This window comes from Panulirus ornatus, chromosome 45, assembly GCF_036320965.1.
Source record: "Panulirus ornatus isolate Po-2019 chromosome 45, ASM3632096v1, whole genome shotgun sequence".
NCBI lineage: Eukaryota > Metazoa > Arthropoda > Malacostraca > Decapoda > Palinuridae > Panulirus > Panulirus ornatus.
This window is the reverse complement of record NC_092268.1, coordinates 10,939,444-10,960,425: the sequence shown is the minus strand read 5'-3', so window position 1 is coordinate 10,960,425 and position 20,982 is coordinate 10,939,444.

Here is a 20,982-nt window from a genome sequence, read left to right as displayed (position 1 = left end):
AGTGTAGGCTGGCCGGGGTACGGTAGCTCGTCTACTAGATCACGCTGAGGTAGGCTAGGGTACGTTAGCCGTGGAGCGTCATCTTGTCGAGTGGATCAATGTGAGGTAGGCTACGATAGGCTTGCCGGGGAACGGTAGTTCGTGTACTGGATCACGGGTAGGTAGGCTAGGGTAGTCTGGCTGGGGAACGGTAGCTCGTCTACTCGATCACGGTGAGGTAGGCTAGGTTAGGCTGGCCGGCGAACGGTAGCTCGTCTACTGGATCACGGTGATGTAGGCTAGGGTAGGCTGGACGGGGAAGGGTAACTCTTCTAATGGATCACGGTGAGGTAGGCTAGAGTAGGCTGGCCGGGGAACCGTAGCTCGTCTACTAGATTACATTGAGGTAGGCTAAGGTAGGCTGGCCGGGGAACTGTAACTCGTCTATTGGGTCACGGTGAGCTGGGCTAGGGTAGGCTGGCCGGGGAACGGTAGCACGTATACTGGATCACGCTGAGGTAGGCTAGGGTAGGCTAGCCGGGGAACGGTAGCTCGTCTACTGGATCACGGTGAGGTAGGCGAGTGTAGGCTTGTCAGGGAACGGTAGCTCCTCTACTGGTTCACGGTGAGGTAGGCTAGGGTAGGTTGGCCTGGAAACGGTAGCTCGTCTACTGGATCACGTTGAGGTAGGCTAGGGTAGGCTGGCCGGGGAACGGTAGTAAGTCTACTGGACCACGGTGAGGTAGGCTATGGTAGGCTGGCCGGGGAACGGTAGCTCGTCTACAGGATCACGGTGAGGTACGCTAGGGTTGGATGGCCGGGGAACGGTAGCTAGTTTACTGTATCACGGCGACGTAGGCTAGAGTAGGCTGGCCGCGGAACGGTGGCTCGTCTGCTGAATCACGGTGAGGTAGGCTAGGGTAGGCTGGCCGGAGAACGGTAGCACGTCTACTGGATCGCGCAGAGTTAGGGTAGGGTAGGCTGGCCGGGGAACGGTAGCTCGTCTACTGGATCACGATGAGGTAGGCTAAGGTCGGATGGCCGGCGAGCGGCAGCTTGTCTGCTGGATCACGGTGAGGTAGGCTAAGGTAGGGTGGCCGGGCAATGGTACCTCGTCTACTGGATCACGTTGAGGTAGGCTAGAGTAGGCTGGCCGGGGAACGGTACCTAGTCTACTGGATCACAGTGAGATAGTGTAGGGTAGGCTAGCCGTTGAATGGTAGATCGTCTATTGGGTCACGGTGATTTGGGCTAGGGTAGGATGGCTTGGAAACGGTAGCTCGTCTACCGGATCACGGTGAGGTAGGCTAGGGTAGGCTGGCCGGGGAACGGTAACTCGTCTACTGGATCACGTTGAGGTAGGCTAGGGTAGGCTGGCCGGGGAACAGTAGCTCGTCTACTGGATCACGGTGAGGTAGGCTAGGGTAGGCTGGCCGGGGAACGGTAACTAGTCTACTGGATCACAGTGAGATAGTGTAGGGTAGGCTAGCCGTTGAATGGTAGATCGTCTATTGGGTCACGGTGATTTGGGCTAGGGTAGGATGGCTTGGGAACGGTAGCTCGTCTACTGGATCACGGTGAGGTAGGCTAGGGTAGGCTGGCCGGGGAACGGTAGCTCGTCTACTGGATCACGCTGAGGTAGGCTAGGGTAGGCTGGCCGCGGAACGGTAGCTCGTCTACTGGATCACGCTGAGGTAGGCTATGGTAGGGTTTTCGGGGAACGGTAACTCGTCTATTCGGTTACGGTGAGGTGGGCTAGGGTAGGCTGGCCGGGGAACGATAGGTCGTCTACTGGATCACAGTGAGGCAGGCTAGGGTAGGCTTGTTGGGGAGCGGTAGCTCGTCTACTGGATCACGCTTAGGTAGGCTGGGGTAGGCTGGCCGGGGAACGGTAGCACGTATACTGGATCACGTTGAGGTAGACTAGGGTAGGCGGGCCGGGAAACGGTACCTCGTTTATTGGGTCACAGTGAGGTAGGCTAAGGTAGACTGGCCCGGGGAAGTTAGCTCGTCTACTGGATCACGCTGAGGTAGGCTAGGGTAGGCTGGCCGGGGAACGGTAGATCGTGTAATGGATCACGGTAAGGTAGGCTAGGGAAGGCTGGCCGGAGAACAGTAGCTCGTCTACTGGATCACGCTGAGGTAGGCTAGGGTCGGATGGCCGGCGAGCCGCAGCTTGTCTACTGGATCACTGTGAGGTAGGCTAGGGTAGGCTGGCTGGGGAATGGTACCTCGTCTACTGGATCAAGGTGAGGTAGGCGAGGGTAGGCTTGTCGGGGAACGGTAGCAATTCTACTGGTTCACGGTGAGGTAGGCTAGGGTAGGTTGGCCCGGAAACGATTGGTCGTCTTCTGGATCACGGTGAGGAAGGCTGGAGAAGGCTGGCCGGGGAAGAGTAGTTCTTCTACTGGATCACGCTGAGGTAGGCTAGGGTATGCTGGCCGGGGAACGGTAGCTCGTCTTCTGAATCACGGTGAGGAAGGCTGGAGAAGGCTGGCCGGGGAAGAGTAGTTCTTCTACTGGATCACGGTGAGGTAGGGTAGGATAGGCTGGCCGGGGAACGGTAGCTCGTCCACTGGATCACGTTGAGGTAGGCTAGGGTCGGATCGCCGGCGAGCAGCAGCTTGTCTGCTGGATCACTGTGAGGTAGGTTAGAGTATGCTCGCCGGGGAATGGTAGCTCGTCTATTGGATCACGGTGAGGAAGGCTAGGGTAGGCTGGCCGGGGAACGGTAGCTTGTCTACTGGATCACGGTGAGGAAGGATTGGGTAGGCTGGCCGGGGAGCGGCAGGTTGTCTAGTGGATCACGGTGAGGTAGGCTAAGGTAGGCTGGCCGGGAAACGGTAGCTCCTCTATTGGATCGCACTGAGGTAGGCTAGTGTAGGATGCCCGGAGAAGGGCAGCTCGTCTACTGGGTCACGGTGATGTATGCTGGAGTAGGCTGGCCGGGGAACGGTACCTAGTCTACTGGATCACAGTGAGGTAGGGTAGGGTAGGCTGGCCGGGGAACAGTAGCTCGTCTACTGGATCACGTTGAGGTAGGCTAGGGTAGGCTGGCCGGAGTACGGTAGCACGTCTACTGGATCGCGCTGAGGTAGGCTAGGGTAGGGTGGCCGGGGAAAGGCTGCTCGTCGACTGGATCACGCTGAGGTAGGCTACGGTAGTCTGGCCGGGGAATGGTAGCTCGTCTACTGGATCACGGGGAGGTAGGCTAGGGTAGGCTGGCCGGGGAACGGTAGCTCGTCTACAGGATCACGCTGAGGTAGGGTAGGGTAGGCTAACCGGGGAACGGAAGCTCGTCTACGGTATCACGCTGAGGTAGGCTAGGCTAGGCTGGCCGGGGAACGATAGCTCGTCTACTGGATCAAACTGAGGTAGGCTATGGTAGGCTCTCCTGGGAACGGTAACTCGTCTATTCGGTTACGGTGAGGTGGGCTAGGGTAGGCTGGCTGGGGAACGATAGCTAGTCTACTGGATCACGGTGAGGCAGGCTAGGATAGGCTGGTTGGGGAGCGGTAGCTCGTTTACTGGATCACGCTTAGGTAGGCTGGGGTAGGCTGGCCGGGGAACGGTAGCACGTATACTGGATCACGTTGAGGTAGACTAGGGTAGGCGGGCCGGGAAACGGTAGCTCGTCTATTGGATCGCGCTGAAGTAGGCTTGGGTAGGGTAGCCGGGGAACGGTAGCTCGACTACTGCATCACGTTGAGGTAGGTTAGGGTAGGCTGGTCGGGAAACGGTAGCTTGTCTACTGGATCACGGTGAGTTAGGCTAAGTTAGGCTGGCCGGGAAACGGTACCTCGTCTATTGGGTCACAGTGAGGTAGGCTAGGGTAGGCTGTCCGGGGACGTTAGCTCGTCTACTGGATCATGGTGAGGTAGGCTAGGGTAGGCTGGCCGGGGAACGGTAGCTCGTGTAATGGATCACAGTGAGGTAGGCTAGGGTAGGCTGGCCGGAGAACAGTAGCTCGTATACTGGATCACGGTGATATAGGCTAGGATAAGCTGGCCGGGGAAAGTTAGCTCGTCTACTGGATCACGGTGAGGTAGGTTAATGCAGGCTGGCCGGGGAACGGTAGCTCGTCTACTGTATCACGCTGAGGTAGGCTAGGATAGGCTGCCGGGTAACGGTGGCTCGTTTGCTGGATCACGGTGAGGTAGGCTAGGGTAGGCTGGCCAGGGAACGGTAGCTCGTCTACTGGATCACGCTGAGGTAGGATAGTGTCACTTGCCGGTGAGCGGCAGCTTGTCTACTGGATAACGGTGAGGTAGGTTAGTTTAGGCTGGCCTGGGAACGGTAGAGCATTTACTAGATCACGGTGAGGTAGTCTAGGGTAGGCTGGCCGGGGAGCTGCAGATTCTCTACTGGATCACGGTGAGGTAGGCTAGGGTAGGCTGGCCGGGGAACGGTAGCTCGTCTACTGGATCACGGTGAGGTAGGCTAGGGTCGGATGGCCGGCGAGCGGCAGCTTGTCTGCTGGATCACTGTGAGGTAGGCTAAGGTAGGCTTGCCGGGGAATGGTACCTCGTCTACTGGATCAAGGTGAGGTAGGCTTACGTAGGCTTAACGGGAAACGGTAGCTCGTCTACTGGATCACGGTGAGGTAACTTAGTGTAGGCTCGCCGGAGTGCGGTAGCTCCTCTACTACATCACGCTGAGGTAGGCTAGGGTAGGCTGGCCGGGGAACGGTAGCTCGCCTATTGGGTCACGGTGAGGTAGGCTAGGGTAGACTGGCCGGGGAACCGTAGCACGTCTACTGGATCACGGTGAGGTAGGCTAGGGTAGGCTGGCCGGGGAACCGTAGCTCGACTATTGGGTCACGGTGAGGTAGGCTAGGGTAGGCTGGCCGGGGAACCGTAGCTCGTCTACTGGATCACGTTGAGGTAGGCTAGGGTAGGCTGGCTGGGGAACGGTAGCACGTCTACTGGATCACGGTGAGGTAGGCTAAGGTAGGCTGGCCGGGGAACGGTAGCTCTTCTACTGTATCACGGTAAGGTAGGCTAGTGTAGGCTGGCCGGAGAAGGGCAGCTCCTTCAACTGGATCACAGTGAGGTATGCTAGAGTAGGCTGGCCGGTGAACGGTACCTCGTCTACTTGATCACAGTGAGGTAGGGTAGGGTAGGCTGGCCGGGGAACGGTAGCTCGTCTACAGGATCACGCTGAGGTAGGCTAGGCTAGGCTCGCCGGGGAACGGTAGCTCGTCTAATGGATCACGCTGAGGTAGGCTAGGGTAGGCTGGCCGGGAAAGTGTGGTTCGTCTACTGGATCACGGTGAGGTAGGCTATGGTAGGCTGGCCGGAGAACGGTAGCTCGTCTACAGGATCACGCTGAGGTAGGATAGGGTAGGCTAACCGGGGAACGGTAGCTCGTCTACTGTATCATGCTGAGATAGGCTATGGTAGGCTGGCCGGGGAACGGTAGCTCGTCTACAGGATCACGCTGAGGTAGGCTAGAGTAGGCTAACCGGGAAACGGTATCTCGTCAACTGTATCACGCTGAGGTAGGCTAGGCTAGCCTGGCCGGGTAACGGTAGCTCGTCTACTTGCTCACGGTGAGGAAGGCTAAGGTAGGGTGGCCGGGGAACGTCAGCTTATCTACTTCATCACTCTGAGGTAGGCTAGGGTAGGCTGGCCGGGGAATGGTAGCTCGTATACTGTATCACGCTGATGTAGGCTAGAGTAGGCTGGCCTGGGAACTGTAGCTGGTCTAATGGTTCAAGGTGAGGTCGGTTAGGGTTGGCTGACCGGGTAACGGTAGCTCGTCTACTTGATCACGTTGAGGTAGGCTAGGGTAGGCTAGCCGGGAAACGGTAGCCTCTCCACTGGAACACGGTGAGTTAGGCTAGGATAGGGTAGCCGGGGAACGGTAGCTTATCTACTGGATCACGCTGAGGTAGGCTAGGGTAGACTGGCAGGGGAACGGTAGCTTCTCTATTGGATCAGGGAGAGGTAGGCTAGGGAAGGCTGGCCGGGGAACGGTGACTCGTCTAGTGGATCACGGTGAGGTAGGCTATGGTAGGCTGGCCGGAAACGGTAGCTCGTCTACTGAATCACGGTTAGGTAGGCTCGTCTACTGGATCACGCTGAGGTAGGCTAGGGTAGGCTTGCCGGGGAAGGGTAGCTCGTCTACTGGATCACGGTTAAGTAGGCTGGGGTAAGCTGTCCGGGGAACGGCAGCTCGTATACTCGATCACGGTAAGGTAGGCTAGGGTAGCATGGCGGGCGAACAGTAGTTCGTCTACTGGATCACGGTGAGGTAGGCTAGGGTAGGCTGGCCGGGGAACGGTACCTCCTCTATTGGATCAGTGAGAGGTAGGCTAGGTAAGGCTGGCCGGGGAACGGTGACTCGTCTAATGGATCACAATGAGGTAGGCTAGGGTAGGCTGGCCGGGGAACGGTAGCTTGTCTACTGGATCACGGTGAGGTACGCTAGGGTAGGCTGGCCGGGAACAGTAGCTCATCTACTGGATCAGGGTGAGGTACGCTAGGGTAGGCTGGCCGGTGAGGTAGGCTAGGGTAGGCTAGCCGGGGAACGGTAGCTCGTCTATTGGATCACGGTGAGGTAGGCTGGCCGGGGAACAGTAGCTCGTCTAGTGGATCACGGTGAGGTAGGCTAGGGTAGGCTGGCCGGGGAACGGTCAGTCGTCTACTGGATCACGGTGAGGTAGGCTAGGGTAGGCTGGCCGGGGAACGGTCAGTCGTCTACTGGATCACGGTGAGGTAGGCTGGCCAGGGAACGATAGCTCGTCTACTGGATCACGCTGAGATAGGCTAGGGTAGGCTGGCCGGGAACGGTAGCTCGTCTACTGGATCACGGTGAGGTAGGCTAGGGTAGGCTGGCCGGGGAACGGTAGCTCGTCTACTGGATCACGGTGGGTAGGCTAGGGTAGGGTTGGGGGAACGGTAGCTGTCTAATTGGATCACGTGTAGGTAGGGTAGGCTGGCCGGGAACGGTAGACTCGTCTACTGGATCACGGAGAGGTAGGCTAGAGGCTGGCGGGAACGTAGCTCGTCTACTGGATCACGTGAGGTAGGCTAGGGTAGGCTGCCGGGAACGGTAGCTCGTCTACGTGGATCACGTGAGGTAGTTAGGGTAGGCTGGGGAACGGTAGCTCGTCTACGATCACGCTGAGGTAGGCTAGGGTAGGCTGGCCGGGAACGGTAGCTCGTCTACTGGATCACGGTGAGGTAGGCTAGGGTATGCTGGCCGGGGAACGGTAGCTCGTCTACTGGATCACGTGAGAGGTAGGGTAGCTGGCCGGGAACGTAGCTCGTCTACTGGATCACGCTGAGTAGGCTAGGGTAGGCTGGCCGGGAACGTAGCTCGTCTACTGGATCACGGTGAGGTAGGCTAGGGTAGGCTGGCCGGGGAACGGTAGCTCGTCTACTGGATCACGGTGAGGTAGGCTAGGGTAGGCTGGCCGGGGAACGGTAGCTCGTCTACTGGATCACGGTGAGGTAGGCTAGGGTAGGCTGGCCGGGGAACGGTAGCTCGTCTACTGGATCACGGTGAGGTAGTGCAGTGCAGGCTGCCCGGGGAACGGTAGCTCGTCTACTAGAGCACGCTGAGGTAGGCTAGGGTAGGCTTGACGTGTTACGGTAGCACGTCTACTGGATCACGGAGAGGTAGGCTAGGGCAAACTGGCAAGGAAATGTAGTTCGTCTACTGGATCACCCTGATGTAGGCTAGGGTAGGCTCGCCGAGGAACGGTATCTCGTCGACTGGATCACACTGAGGTAGGCTAGTGTAAGCAGGCCTGGGAACAGTAGCTCGTCTACTGAATCACGCTGAGGTAGGCTAGTGTAGGCTGAGCGGGGAACGGTAGCTATCGTTGTACTGGATCACGGTGAGGGTAGCTAGGGTAGGCTGGCCCGGGAACTGTAGCTCTTCTACTGGATCACGGTGAGGTAATGACTGTCATGTAGGCTAGGTAGGCTGCCGGGAACGGTAGCTCTTCTACTGGATCACGGTGAGGTAGGCTAGGTAGGCTGGCGGGAACGGTAGCTCGTCTACTGGATCACGTGAGTAGGCTAGGTAGGCTGGCCGGGAAGGTAGCTCGTCTACTGGATCACGGTGAGTAGGCTAGGTAGGCTGGCCGGGAACGGTAGCTTCGTCTACTGGATCACGCTGAGGTAGCTAGGGTAGGCTGGCCGGGAAAGGTAGCTCGTCTACTGGATCACGTGAGGTAGGCTAGGGTAGGCTGGCCGGGAACGGTAGCTCGTCTACTGATCACGCTGAGGTAGGCTAGTGTAGGCTGGCAGGGAACGGTAGCTCGTCTACTGGATCACGGTGAGGTAGGCTAGGGTAGGCTGGCCGGGGAACGGTAGCTCGTCTACTGGATCACGGTGAGGTAGGCTAGGGTAGGCTGGCCGGGGAACGGTAGCTCGTCTACTGGATCACGCTGAGGTAGGCTAGGGTAGGCTGGCCGGGGAACGGTAGCTCGTCTACTGTATCACGGTGAGGTAGGCTAGGGTAGGCTGGCCGGGGAACGGTAGCTCGTCTACTGGATCACTGGTGAGGTAGGCTAGGTAGGCTGGCCGGGGAACGGTAGCTCGTCTACTGGATCACGGTGAGTTAGGCTAGGGTAGGCTGGCCGGGAACGGTAGCTCGTCTACTGGATCACGGTGAGGTAGGCTAGAGGTAGGCTGGCCGGGGAACGGTAGCTCGTCTACTGGATCACGCTGAGGTAGGCTAGGGTAGGCTGGCCGGGGAACGGTAGCTCGTCTAATGGATCACGCTGAGGTAGCCTAGTGTAGGCTGGCCGGGGAACGGTAGCTCGTCTACTGGATCACGGTGAGGTAGGCTAGGGTAGGCTGGCCGGGGAACGGTAGCTCGTCACTGGATCACGGTGAGGTAGAGCTAGGGTAGGCTGGCCGGGGAACGGTAGCTCGTCTACTGGATCACGCTGAGGTAGGCTAGGGTAGGCTGGCCGGGGACGGTAGCTCGTCTACTGGATCACGGTGAGGTAAGGTAGGTTATGCTGGCCTGGTAACGGTAACTCGTGTACTGGATGATGGTGAGGTACGCTAAGGTATGTTAGCCTGGGAACGGTAGCTCGTCTACTGGATCACGGTGAGGTAGCCTAGGGTAGGCTGACCGTGGAAAGGTAGCTCTCTGCTGGATCACGGTGAGGTAGGCTAGGGTAGGCTGGCCGGGGAACGGTAGCTCGTCTACTGGATCACGGTGAGGTAGGCTAGGGTAAGGCTGGCCGGGAACGGTAGCTGTCTACTGGATCACGGTGAGGTAGGCTAGGGTAGGCTGGCCGGGGAACGGTAGCTCGTCTACTGGATCACGTGAGGTAGGCTAGGGTAGGCTGGCCGGGGAACGGTAGCTCGTCTACTGGATCACGGTGAGTAGGCTAGGGTAGGCTGGCGGGGAACGGTAGCTGTCTACTGGATCACGTGAGGTAGGCTGGGAACGTAGCTCGTTACTGAATCACGGTGAGATGGCTGGTAGCTGGCGGGGAACGGTAGCTTTACTGATCCGCTGAGGTAGGTTTAGTAGCTGGCCGGGAAGATAGCTATCTATTGGATCAGGAGTAGGCTAGGTATAGCTGGGAACGAACTCTTATGATCAGGTGAGTAGCTAGGGTAGCTGCCGGGGAACGTAGTCGTCTATGGATCACGCTGAGTAGTAGTAGCTGCCGGGAACGGTAGCTCTCGGGATCACGTGAGGTAGCAGTTAGGCTGGCCGGGAACGGTAGGTCGCTATGGATCAGTGAGTAGCTAAGGTAGGTTGCCGGGAACAACTCGTCTACTGGATCACGGTGAGTAGGCTAGGGTAGCTGGCCGGAACGGTAGCTCGTCACTGATCAGTGAGTAGGCTAGGTAGTTTCCGGGAACGGTAGCTCTCTCTGATCACGGTGAGGTAGGCTTAGGTAGGTGGCCGGGCATAGTATCGTCCACTGGTCATGTGAGGAGCTAGGTAGGCTGCTGGGGAACGAAAACTCGTCTACTGATCACGGTGATAGCTAGTAGGGGTAGCCTCGGAACGGTAGCTTGTCTACTGGATCATGGTGAGGTAATCTAAGGTAGGTTAGCCGGGGAACGGTACCTCGTCTACTGGATCACGGTGAGGTAGGCTAGGGTAGGCTGGCCGGGGAAAGGTAGCTCTTCTGCTGGATCACGGTGAGGTAGGCTAGTGTAGGTTGGCCGTGGGGGTGTAGCTCGTCTACTGGATTACGTTGAGATAGACTAGGGTAGGCTGTCCGAGTAACGGCAACTCGTCTACTGCATCACGGTGAGCTAGGCTAGGGTAGGCTGACCGGGGAAAAGTAGCTCATCTACCGGGATCACGGTGAGGTAGGCTAGGGTAGGCTGGCCGGGGAACGGTAGCTCGTCTACTGGATCACGGTGAGGTAGGCTAGGGTAGGCTGGCCGGGGAACGGTAGCTCGTCTACTGGATCACGGTGAGATAGGCTAGGGTAGGCTGGCCGGGGAACTGTAGCTCGTCTACTAGATCACGCTGAGGTAGGTTAGGGTAGGCTTGCCGGGGAACAATAGCTTGTCTTTTGGATCACGGGGAGGTAGGCTAGGATAGACTGGCCTGGGAACGGCAACTCGTTTACTGGATCACGGTGAGCTAGGCGAGGGTAGGCTGGCCGGGAAACGGTAGCTCGTCTAATGGATCACGCTGAGGTAGGATAGGGTAGGCTGGCCGGGGAACGGTAGCTCGTCTACTGGATCATGCTGAGGTAGGCTAGGGTAGGCTGGCCGGGAGACGGTAGCTCGTCTACTGGATCATGGTGAGGTAGGCTAAGGTAGGTTATCCTGGGAACGGTAGCTCCTCTGCTGGGTCAAGGTGAGGTAGGCTAGGGTAGGCTGGCCGGACATAGTTAGCTCGTCTACTGGATCATGTTGAGGTAGAGTAGGGTAGGCTGGCAGGGGAACGGCAAGTCGTCTACGGTTCACGGTGAAGTATGCTAGGGTAGGCTAGCCGTGGAACGGTAGCTCGTCTACTGGATCATGGTGAGGTAGGTAAGGTAGGTTAGCCGGGGAACGATAGCTCGTCTACTGGATCACGGTGAGGTAGGCTAGGGTAGGCTGGCCGGGGAATGGTAGCTCTACTTGATCATTGTGAGGTACGCTAAGGTAGGTTATCCTGGGAACGGTAGCTCCTCTGGTGGGTCATTGTCAGGTAGGCTAGGGTAGGCTGGCCGGGCATAGTTAGTTCGTCTACTGGATCATGTTGAGATAGACTAGGGTAGGCTGGCGGGGGAACGGCAACTCGTATACTGGATCACGGTGAAATAGGCTAGGGTAGGCTGTACGGGGAACGGTAGCTCTTCTACTAGATCACGCTGAGGTAGGGTAGTGTACACTGGCCAGGGAATAGTAGCTCGTCTACTGGATCACGCTGAAGTAGGCTAAGGTAGGCTGGACGTGGAACGGTAGCTCGTTTACTGGATCACTGTGAGATTGGCTGCGGTACTCTGGCCGGGGAACGGTAGCTTGTCAACTGGATCACGCTGAGGTAGGCTAGAGTAGGCTGTCCGAGGAATGGTAGCTCATCTATTCGATCATGGCGAGGTAGGCTAAGGTAGGTTAGCTGGGGAACGATAGCTCGTCTAGTGGATCACGGTGAGGTAGGCTAGGGTAGGCTGGCCGGGGAACGGTAGTTCGTCTACTGGATCACGCTGAGGTAGCCTAGTGTAGGCTTCCCGGGGAACGGTAGCTATTCTGCTGGATCACGGTGAGGTAGGCTAGGTTAGGCTGGCCGGGGAAAGGTAGCTCGACTACTGGATCACGTTGACGTAGACTAGGGTAGGCTGGCCGGGAACGGCAACTCGTCTACTGGATCACGGTGAGATAGGCTAGGGTATGCTGGCCGGGGAACGGTAGCTCGTCAACTGGATCACGCTGTGGTAGGGTAGGGTAGGCTGTCCGGGGAACGGTAGCTCGTCTACTGGATCATGGTGAGGTTGGCTAAGGTAGGTTAGCCGGGAACGATAGCTCGTCTAATGGATCATGGTGGGGTAGGCTAGGGTAGGCCGGCCGGGGAACGGTAGCTCGTCTAATGTATCACGCTGAGGTAGCCTAGTTTAGGCTGGGCGGGGAACGGTAGCTCGTCTACTGGATTATGGTGAGGTAGGTTAAGGTAGGCTGGGCGGGGAACGGTAGCTCGTCTACTGGATCACGGTGAGATAGGCTAGGGTTGCTGGCCGGGGAACGGTAGCTCGTCTACTGGAACACCCTGAGGTAGGTTAGTGTATGCTCGCCGGGGAACGATAGCTCGTCTATTGGATCACGGAGAGGTAGGCTAGGGTAGACTGTTCGGGGAACGGCAGCTCGTCTACTGGATCACGGTGAGCTACGATACTGTAGGCTGGCCGGGGAATGGTGGCTCGTCTACTGGATCACGCTGAGGTAGGCTAGGGTAGGCTGACCGGGGAACGGAAGCTCTTCTACTGGATCACGGTGAGGTAGGCTAGGGTAGGCTGGCCGGTGAACGGTAGCTCGTCTACTGAATCACGGTGAGATAGGCTAGGGTAGGCTGGCTGGGGAACGGTAGCTCGTCTACTGGATGCCGCTGAGGTAGGTTAAGGTATGCTGGCCGGGGAACGATAGCTTATCTATTGGATCACGGAGAGGTAGGCTAGGGTAGACTGGCCGGGGAACGGCAACTCATTTACTGGATCACGGTGAGCTAGGCTAGGGTAGGCTGTCCGGGGAACGATAGCTCGTCTAATGGATCACGCTGAGGTAGGATAGCTTAGGCTGGCCGGGGAACGGTATGCCGTCTACGGGATCACGCTGAGGTAGGCCAGTTTAGGCTGGCCGGGGAACGGTAGGTCGTCTATTGGATCATGGTGAGATAGGCTAAGGTAGGTTAGCCGGGGAACAATAGCTCGTCTACTGGATCACGGTGAGGTAGGCTAGGGTAGGCTGGCCGGAGAACGGTAGCTCGTCTACTGGATCATGGTGAGGTAGGCTAAGGTAGGTTATCCTGGGAACGGTAGCTCTTCTGCTGGATCACGGTGAGGTAGGCTTCGGTAGGCTGGCCGGGCATAGTTAGGTCGTCCACTGGATCATGTTGAGGTAGACTAGGGTAGGCTGGCTGGGGAACGACAACTCGTCTAATTGATCACGGTGAGCCAGGCTAGGGTAGGCTGGCAGGGGAACGGTAGCTCGTCTACTGGATCACGCTGAGGTAGGGTAGGGTAGGCTGGCCCGGGAATAGTAGCTCGTCTACTGGATCACGCTGAAGTAGGCTAGGGTAGGCTGGCCGGGGAACGGTAGCTCGTTTACTGGATCACGGTGAGATAGGCTAGGGTAGGCTGGCCGGGGAACAGCAATTCGTCTATTTGATCACGGTGAGCTTGGCTAGGGTAGGATGGCCGGGAACGGTAGCTCGTCTACTGGATCACGCTGAGGTAGGCTAGGGTAGGCTGGCCGGGGAAAGGTAGCTTGTCTACTGGATCACGCTGACGTAGGCTAGGGTAGGCTGGCCGGGGAACGGTAGCTCGTCTACTGGATCACGGCGAGATAGGCTAGGGTAGGCTGGCCGGGGAACGTTAGCTCGTCTACCGGATCACGTTGAGGTAGGCTAGGGTAGGCTGGCCGGGGAACGGTAGCTCGTCTACTGGATCATGGTGAGGTAGGCTAGGGAAGGTTCTCCTGGGAACGGTAGCTCTTCCGCTGGATCACGGTGAGGTAGGCCAGGGTAGGCTGGCCGGGGAACGGTAGCTCGTCTACTGGATCATGGTGAGGTAGGCTAAGGTAGGTTATCCTGGGAAAGGTAGCTCTTACGCTGGATCAGGGTGAGGTAGGCTTGGGTAGGCTGGCCGGGCATAGTTAGGTCGCCTACTGGATCAGGTTGAGGTAAACTAGGGTAGGCTGGCTGGGGAACGGCAACTCGTCTACTGGATCACGGTGAACTAGGATAGGGTAGGCTGCCCGGAGAAAGGTAGCTCGTCTACTGGATCACGCTGAGGTAGGGTAGGGTAGGCTGGCCCGGGAATAATGGCTCGTCTTCTGGATCACGGTGAAGTAGGCTAGGGTAAGCTGGCCGGGGAACGGTAGCTCGTTTACTGGATGAATGTGAGATAGGCTAGGGTAGGCTGGCCGGGGAACGGTAGCCCGTAAACTGTATCACACTGAGAGAGGCTAGGGTAGGCTGTCCGGAGAACAGTAGCTCGTCTACTGGATCATGGCGAGGTAGGCTAAGGTAGGTTAGCCGGGAAACGATAGCTCGCCTACTGGATCACGGTGAGGTAGGCTAGGGTAGGCTGGCCGGAAAAGGTAGCTCGTCTAATTTATCACGCTGAGGTAGCCTAGTGTAGGCTGGCCGGGGTACGGTAGCTCTTCTGCTAGATCACGGTGAGGTAGGTTAGGGTAGGCTGGCCGCGGAACGGTACCTCGTCTACTGGATCACGGTGAGGTAGGCTAGGGTAGGCTGGCCGGGGAAAGGTAGCTCTTCTCCTGGATCACGGTGAGGTAGGCTAGTGTAGGTTGGCCGGAGGGCTGTACCTCGTCTACTGGATTACGTTGAGGTAGACTAGGGTAGGTTGGCCGGGTAACGGCAACTCGTCTACTGCATCACGGTGAGCTAGGCTAGGGTAGGCTGACCGGGGAAAGGTAGCTCGTCTACTGGATCACGGTGAGGTAGGCTAGTGTAGGCTGGCCGGGGAACGGTAACTCGTCTACTGGATCACCGTGAGATAGGCTAGGGTAGGCTGGCCGGGGAACGGTAGCTCGTCAAATGGATCACGCTGAGGTAGGTTAGGGTAGGCTTGCCGGGGAACAATAGCTTGTCTATTGGATCACGGAGAGGTAGGCTAGGAGAGACTGGCCGAGGAACGGCAACTCGTTTACTGGATCACGGTGAGCTCGGGTAGGGTAGGATGGCCGGGGAACGGTAGCTCGTCTAATGGATCACGCTGAAGTAGGCTAAGGTAGGCTGGACGTGGAACGGTAGCTCGTTTACTGGATCACTGTGAGATAGGCTGGGGTAGTCTGGCCTGGGAACGGTAGGTCGTCAACTGGATCACATTGAGGTAGGCTAGGGTAGGCTGTCCGGGGAATGGTAGCTCGTTACTCGATCATGGCGAGGTAGGCTAATGTAGGTTAGCTGGGGAACGATAGCTCGGCTACTGGCTCACGGTGAGGTAGGCTAGGGTAGGCTGGCCGGGGAACGGTAGTTCGTCTAATGTATCACTCTGAGGTAGCCTAGTGTAGGCTGGCCGGAGAACAGTAGCTCTTCTGCTGGATCACGGTGAGGTAGGATAGGGTAGGCTGGCCGGGGAACGGTAGCTCGACTACTGGATCACGTTTAGGTAGACTAGGGTAGGCTGGCCAGGGAAAGGCAACTCGTCTACTTGATCACGGTGAGATAGGCTAGGGTAGGCTGGCCGGGGAACGGTAGCTCGTCAACTGGATCACGCTGAGGTAGGCTAGGGTAGGCTGTCCGGGCAACGGTAGCTCGTCTACTGGATCATGGTGAGGTAGGCTAAGGTAGGTTATCCGGGGAACGATAGCTCGTCTAATGGATCACGTTGAGGTAGGCTAGGATTGGCTGGCCGGGGAACAGTAGCTCGTCTACTGGATCACCCTGAGGTATGTTAGGGTATGCTGGCCGGGGAACGATAACTCGTCTATTCGATCACGGAGAGGTAGGCTGCGGTAGATTGTTCGGGGAACGGCAGCTCGTCTACTAGATCACGGTGAGCTACGATAGGGTAGGCTGGCCGGGGAACGGTAGCTCGTCTACTTGATCACGCTGAGGTAGGATAGTGTAGTCTGTCCGGGGAATGGTAGCACGTCTAATGGATCACTGTACGTAGGCTAGGGTAGACTGGCATGGGAACCATAATTCGTCTACTGGATAACGGTGAGGTAGGCTACTGTAGGCTGGCCGGGGAACGGTAGCTCTTCTGCTAGATCAAGCTGTGGTAGGCTAGGGTAGGCTGTCCTGGGAACGGTAGCTCGTCTACTGGATCATGGCTCGGTAGGCTAAGGTAGGTTAGACGGGGAACGTAGCTCGTCTAATGTATCACGCTGAGGTATCCTAGTGTAGGGTGGCCGGGGAACGGTAGCTCTTCTGCTGGATCACGCTGAGGTAGGCTAGGGTAAGCTGGCCGGGAAAGGTAGCTCGTCTACTGGATCACGCTGAGGTAGGCTAGGGTAGGCTGGCCGGGAAAAGGTACCTTGTCTACTGGATCACGCTGAGGTAGGCTAGGGTAGGCTGGCCGGGGAACGGTAGCTCGTCTACTGGATCACGGTGAGCTAGGCTAGGGTAGGCTGGCCGGGGAACGGTAGCTCGACTACTGGATCACGTTGAGGTAGACTAGGGTAGGCTGGTCGGGGAAGGGCAACTCGTCTACTGGATCACGGTGATCCAGGCTAGGGTAGGCTGGCCGGGGTACGGTAGCTCGTGTACTGGATCACGGTGAGGTAGGCTAGGGTAGGCTGGCCGGGGAACGGTAGCTCGTCTAATGTATCACGCTGAGGTAGCCTAATGTAGGCTGGCCGGGGAACGGTAGGTCTTCTGCTGGATCAAGCTGAGGTAGGCTAGGGTAGGCTGTCCGGGGAACGGTAGCTCGTCTACTGGATCATGGCGCGGTAGGCTAAGGTAGGTTAGACGGGGAACGGTAGCTCGTCTAATGTATCACGCTGAGGTAGCCTAGTGTAGGGTGGCCGGGGAACGGTAGCTCTTCTTCTGGATCACGCTGAGGTAGGCTAGGGTAGGCTGGCCGGGGAACGGTAGCTCGTCTAATGTATCACGCTGAGGTAGCCTAGTGTAGGCTGGCCGGGGAACGGTAGCTCCTCTGCTGGATCAAGCTGAGGTAGGCTAGGGTAGGCTGGCCGGGGTATGGTAGCTCGTGTACTGGATCACGCTGAGTTAGGCTAGGTTAGGCTGGCCGGGAATGGTAGCTCGTCTACTGGATAACGGTGAGGTAGGCTAGGGTAGGCTGGCCGGGGAACGGTAGCTCGTTTAATGTATCACCCTGAGGTAGCCTAGTGTAGGCTGGCCGTGGAACGGTAGCTCTTCTGGTGGATCACGCTGAGGTAGGCTAGGGTAAGCTGTCCGGGTAACGATAGCTCGTCTACTGGATCACGGTGAGGTTGGTTAGGGAAGGCTGGCCGGGGAACGGTAGCTCGTCTAATGTATCACGCTGATGTAGCCTAGTATAGGCTGGCCGGGGAACGGTAGCTCTTCTGCTGGATCACGGTGAGGTAGTCTAAGGTAGGCTGGCCGGGGAACGGTAGCTCGTCTAATGTATCACGCTGAGGTAGCCTAGTGTATGCTGGCCGTGGAACAGTAGCTCTTCTGCTTGATCACGGTTAGGTAGGCTAGGGTAGGCTGACCGAGGTATGGTAGCTCGTGTACTGGATCACGCTTAGTTAGGCTAGGGTAGGCTGGCCGGGGAAAGGTAGCTCGTCTATGGATCACGGTGAGGTAGGCTACGTTATGCTGGCCGGGGAACGGTAGCTCTTCTGCTGGATCACGTTTAGTTAGGCTAGGGTAGGCTGGCCGGGGAACGGTAGCTCGTCTAATGTATCTCGCTGAGGTAGCCTAGTGTAGGCTGGATGGGAAACGGTAGCTCGTCTACTGGATCATGGTGAGGTAGGCTAAGGTAGGTTAGCCGGGGAACGATAGCTCGTCTACTGGATCACGGTGAGGTAGGCCAGGGAAGGATAGCCGGGGAACGGTAGCTCGTCTAATGTATCACGCTGAGGAAGCCTAGTGTAGGCTGGCCGGGGAACGGTAGCTCGTATACTGGATCATGGTGAGGTAGGCTAAGGTAGGTTAGCCGGGGAACGGTACCTCGTCTACTGGATCACGGTGAGGTAGGCTAGGGTAGGCTGGCCGGGGAAAGTTAGCTCTTCTCCTGGATCACAGTGAGGTAGGCTAGGGTAGGCTGGCCGGGGAACGGTAGGTCGTCTACTGGATCACGTTGAGTTAGACTAGGGTAGGCTGGCCGGGAACGGCAAATCGTCCACTGGATCACGGTGAGCTAGGCTAGGGTAGGCTGGCCGGGTACGGTAGCTCGTGTACTGGATCACGCTGAGTTAGTCTAGGGTAGGTTGGCAGGGGAAAGGTAGCTTGTCTACTGGATCACGGTGAGGTAGGCTAGGGTAGGCTGGCCGAGGAACGGGATCTCGTCTACTGGATCACGGTGAAATAGGCTAGGGTAGGCTGGCCGTGGAACGGTTGCTCGTCTACTGGATCACGGTGAGATAGGCTAGGGTAGGCTGGCCGGGGAATTATAGCTCGTCTATTGGATCTCGGAGAGGTAGGCTAGGGCAGACTGTCCGGGGAACGGCACCTCGTCTACTGGATCACGGTGAGTAACGCTAGGGTAGGCTGGCCGTGGAACGGTAGCTCGTCTACTCGATCACGCTGAGGTAGGCTAGGGTAGGCTGGCCGGGGAACTGTAGCTCGTCTACTGGATCATGGTTAGGTAGGATAAGGTAGGTTACCCTTGGAGCGATATCTCGTCTGCTGGATGACGGTGAGGTAGGCTAGGGTAGGCTGACCGGGGAACGGTAACTCGTCTAATGGATCAGGGTGAGGTAGGCTAAGGTAGGTTATCCTGGGAACGGTAGCTCGTCTACTGGATCTTGGTTAGGTAGGCTAGGGTAGGCTGACCGGGGAAATTTAGCTCTTCTGCTCGATCAAGGTGAGGTAGGCTAGGGTAGGCTGACCGGGGAACGACAACTCGGCTAATGGATCATGGTGAGGTAGGCTAATGTAGGTTAGGCTGGGAACGGTGGCTCCTCTACTGGATCTTGGTGAGGTAGGCTAGGGCAGGCTGACCGGGGAAAGGTAGCTCTTCTGCTGGATCACGGTGAGGTAGGCTAGGGTAGGCTGGCCGGGGAGAGGTAGCTCGTCTACTGGATCACGTTGAGGTAGACTAGGGTAGGCTGGCCAAGGAACGGCAATTCGTCTACTTGATCACGGTGAGCTAGGCTAGTGTAGGCTGGCCGGGGAGAGGTAGCTCGTCTACTGGATCACGCTGAGGTAGGCTAGAGTAGGCCCACCGGGGAACGGTAGCTCGTCTAATGGATCACGGCGAGATAAGCTAGGGTAGGCTGGCCGGGGAACGGTAGCTCGTCTACTGGATCACGGTGAGGTAGGCTAGGGTAGGCTGGCCGGGGAACGATAGCTCGTCTACTGGATCATTGTGAGGTAGGTTAAGGTCGGTTAACCGGGGAACGGTATCTCGTCTACTGGATAACGGTGAGGTAGGGTAGGGTAGGCTGACCGGTGAACGGTAGCTCGTGTTCTGGATCATGGTGAGGTAGGCTAAGGTAGGTTAGCCGTTGAACGTTAGCTCGTCTACTGGATCACGGTGAGGTAGCCCTAGGGTAGTCTGGCCGGGGAACGATAGTTCGTCTAATATATCACGCTGAGGTAGCCTAGTGTAGGCTGGCCAGGGAACGGTAGCTCTTCTGCTGGATCACGGTGAGGTAGGCTAGGGTAGGCTGGCCGGGGTACGGTAGCTTGTGTACTGGATCACGCTGAGTTAGGCTAGGGATAGGTTGGCCGGGAAAAGGTAGCTCTTCTACTGTATCATGTCGAGGTAGGATAAGGTAGGTTAGCCGGGGAACGATAGCTCGTCTACTGGATCACGGTGAGCTCGGCTTGGGTAGGCTGGCCGGGGAACGGTAGCTCGTCTGTTGGATCACGTTGAGGTAGAATAGGGTAGGCTGGCCGGGGAACGGCAACTCTTCCACTGGATCACGGTGAGCTAGGCTAGGGTAGGCTGGCCGGGGTACGGTAGCTCGTGTACTGGATCACGCTGAGTTAGGCTAGGGTAGGTTGGCCCGGAAAAGGTAGCTCTTCTACTGGATCATGGCAAGGTAGGCTAAGGTAGGTTAGCCGGGGAACGATAGCTCTTCTACTGGATCACGGTGAGCTAGGCTAGGGTAGGCTGGCCGGTGAACGGTAGCTCTTCTAATATATCACGCTGGGGTAGCCTAGTGTAGGCTGGCCGGGGAACGGTAGCTCTTTTGCTGGATTACGCTAAGGTAGGCTAGGGTAGGCTGTCCGGGGAACGGTAGCTCGTCTACTGGATCATGGCGAGGTAGGCTAAGGTAGGTTAGATGGGGAACGGTAGCTCGTCTAATGTATCACAATGAGGTAGGCTAGTGTAGGGTGGCCGGGGAACGGTAGCTCTTCTGCTGGATGACGGTGAGGTAGGCTAGGGTAGGCTGGCCGGGGAACGGTAGCTCGTCTAATGTATCACCCTGAGGTACCCTAGTGTAGGCTGGCCGGGGAACGGTAGCTCCTCTGTTGGATCACGGTGAGGTAGGCTAGGGTAGGCTGGCCGGGGTATTGTAGCTCGTGTACTGGATCACGCTGAGTTAAGCTATGGTAGGCTGGCCGGGGAAAGGTAGCTCGTCTACTGGATAACGGTGAGGTAGGCTAGGATATGCTGGCCGGGGAACGTAAGCTCTTCTGCTGGATCACGGTGAAGTAGGCTAGGGTAGGCTGGCCGGGGAACGGTAACTCGTCTAATGTATCACACTGAGGTAGCCTAGTGTAGGCTGGCCGGGGAACGGTAGCTCTTCTGGTGGATCACGCTGAGGTAGGCTAGGGTAGGCTGTCCGGGGAACGATAGCTCGTCTACTGGATCACGGTTAGGTAGGTTAGGGAAGGCTGGCCGCTGAACGGTAGCTCGTCTCATGTATCACGCTGAGGTAGCCTAGTGTAGGCTGGCCCGGGAATGGTAGCTCTTCTGCTGGGTTACGGTGAGGTAGGCTAGGGTAGGCTAGCCGGGGAACGGTAGCTCGTCTACTGGATCACGTTGAGGTAGACTAGGGTAGGCTGGCCGGTGAACGGCAACTCGTCTACTGGATCACGGTGAGCTAGGCTAGGGTAGGCTGGCCGGGGTACGGTAGCTCGTGTACTGGATCACGCTAAGTTAGGCTGGGTAGGTTGGTCGGGAAAAGGTAGCTCTTGTACTGGATCATGGCGAGGTAGGCTAAGGTAGGTTAGCCGGGGAACGATAGCTCGTCTACTGGATCACGGTGAGCTAGGCTAGGGTAGGCTGGCCGG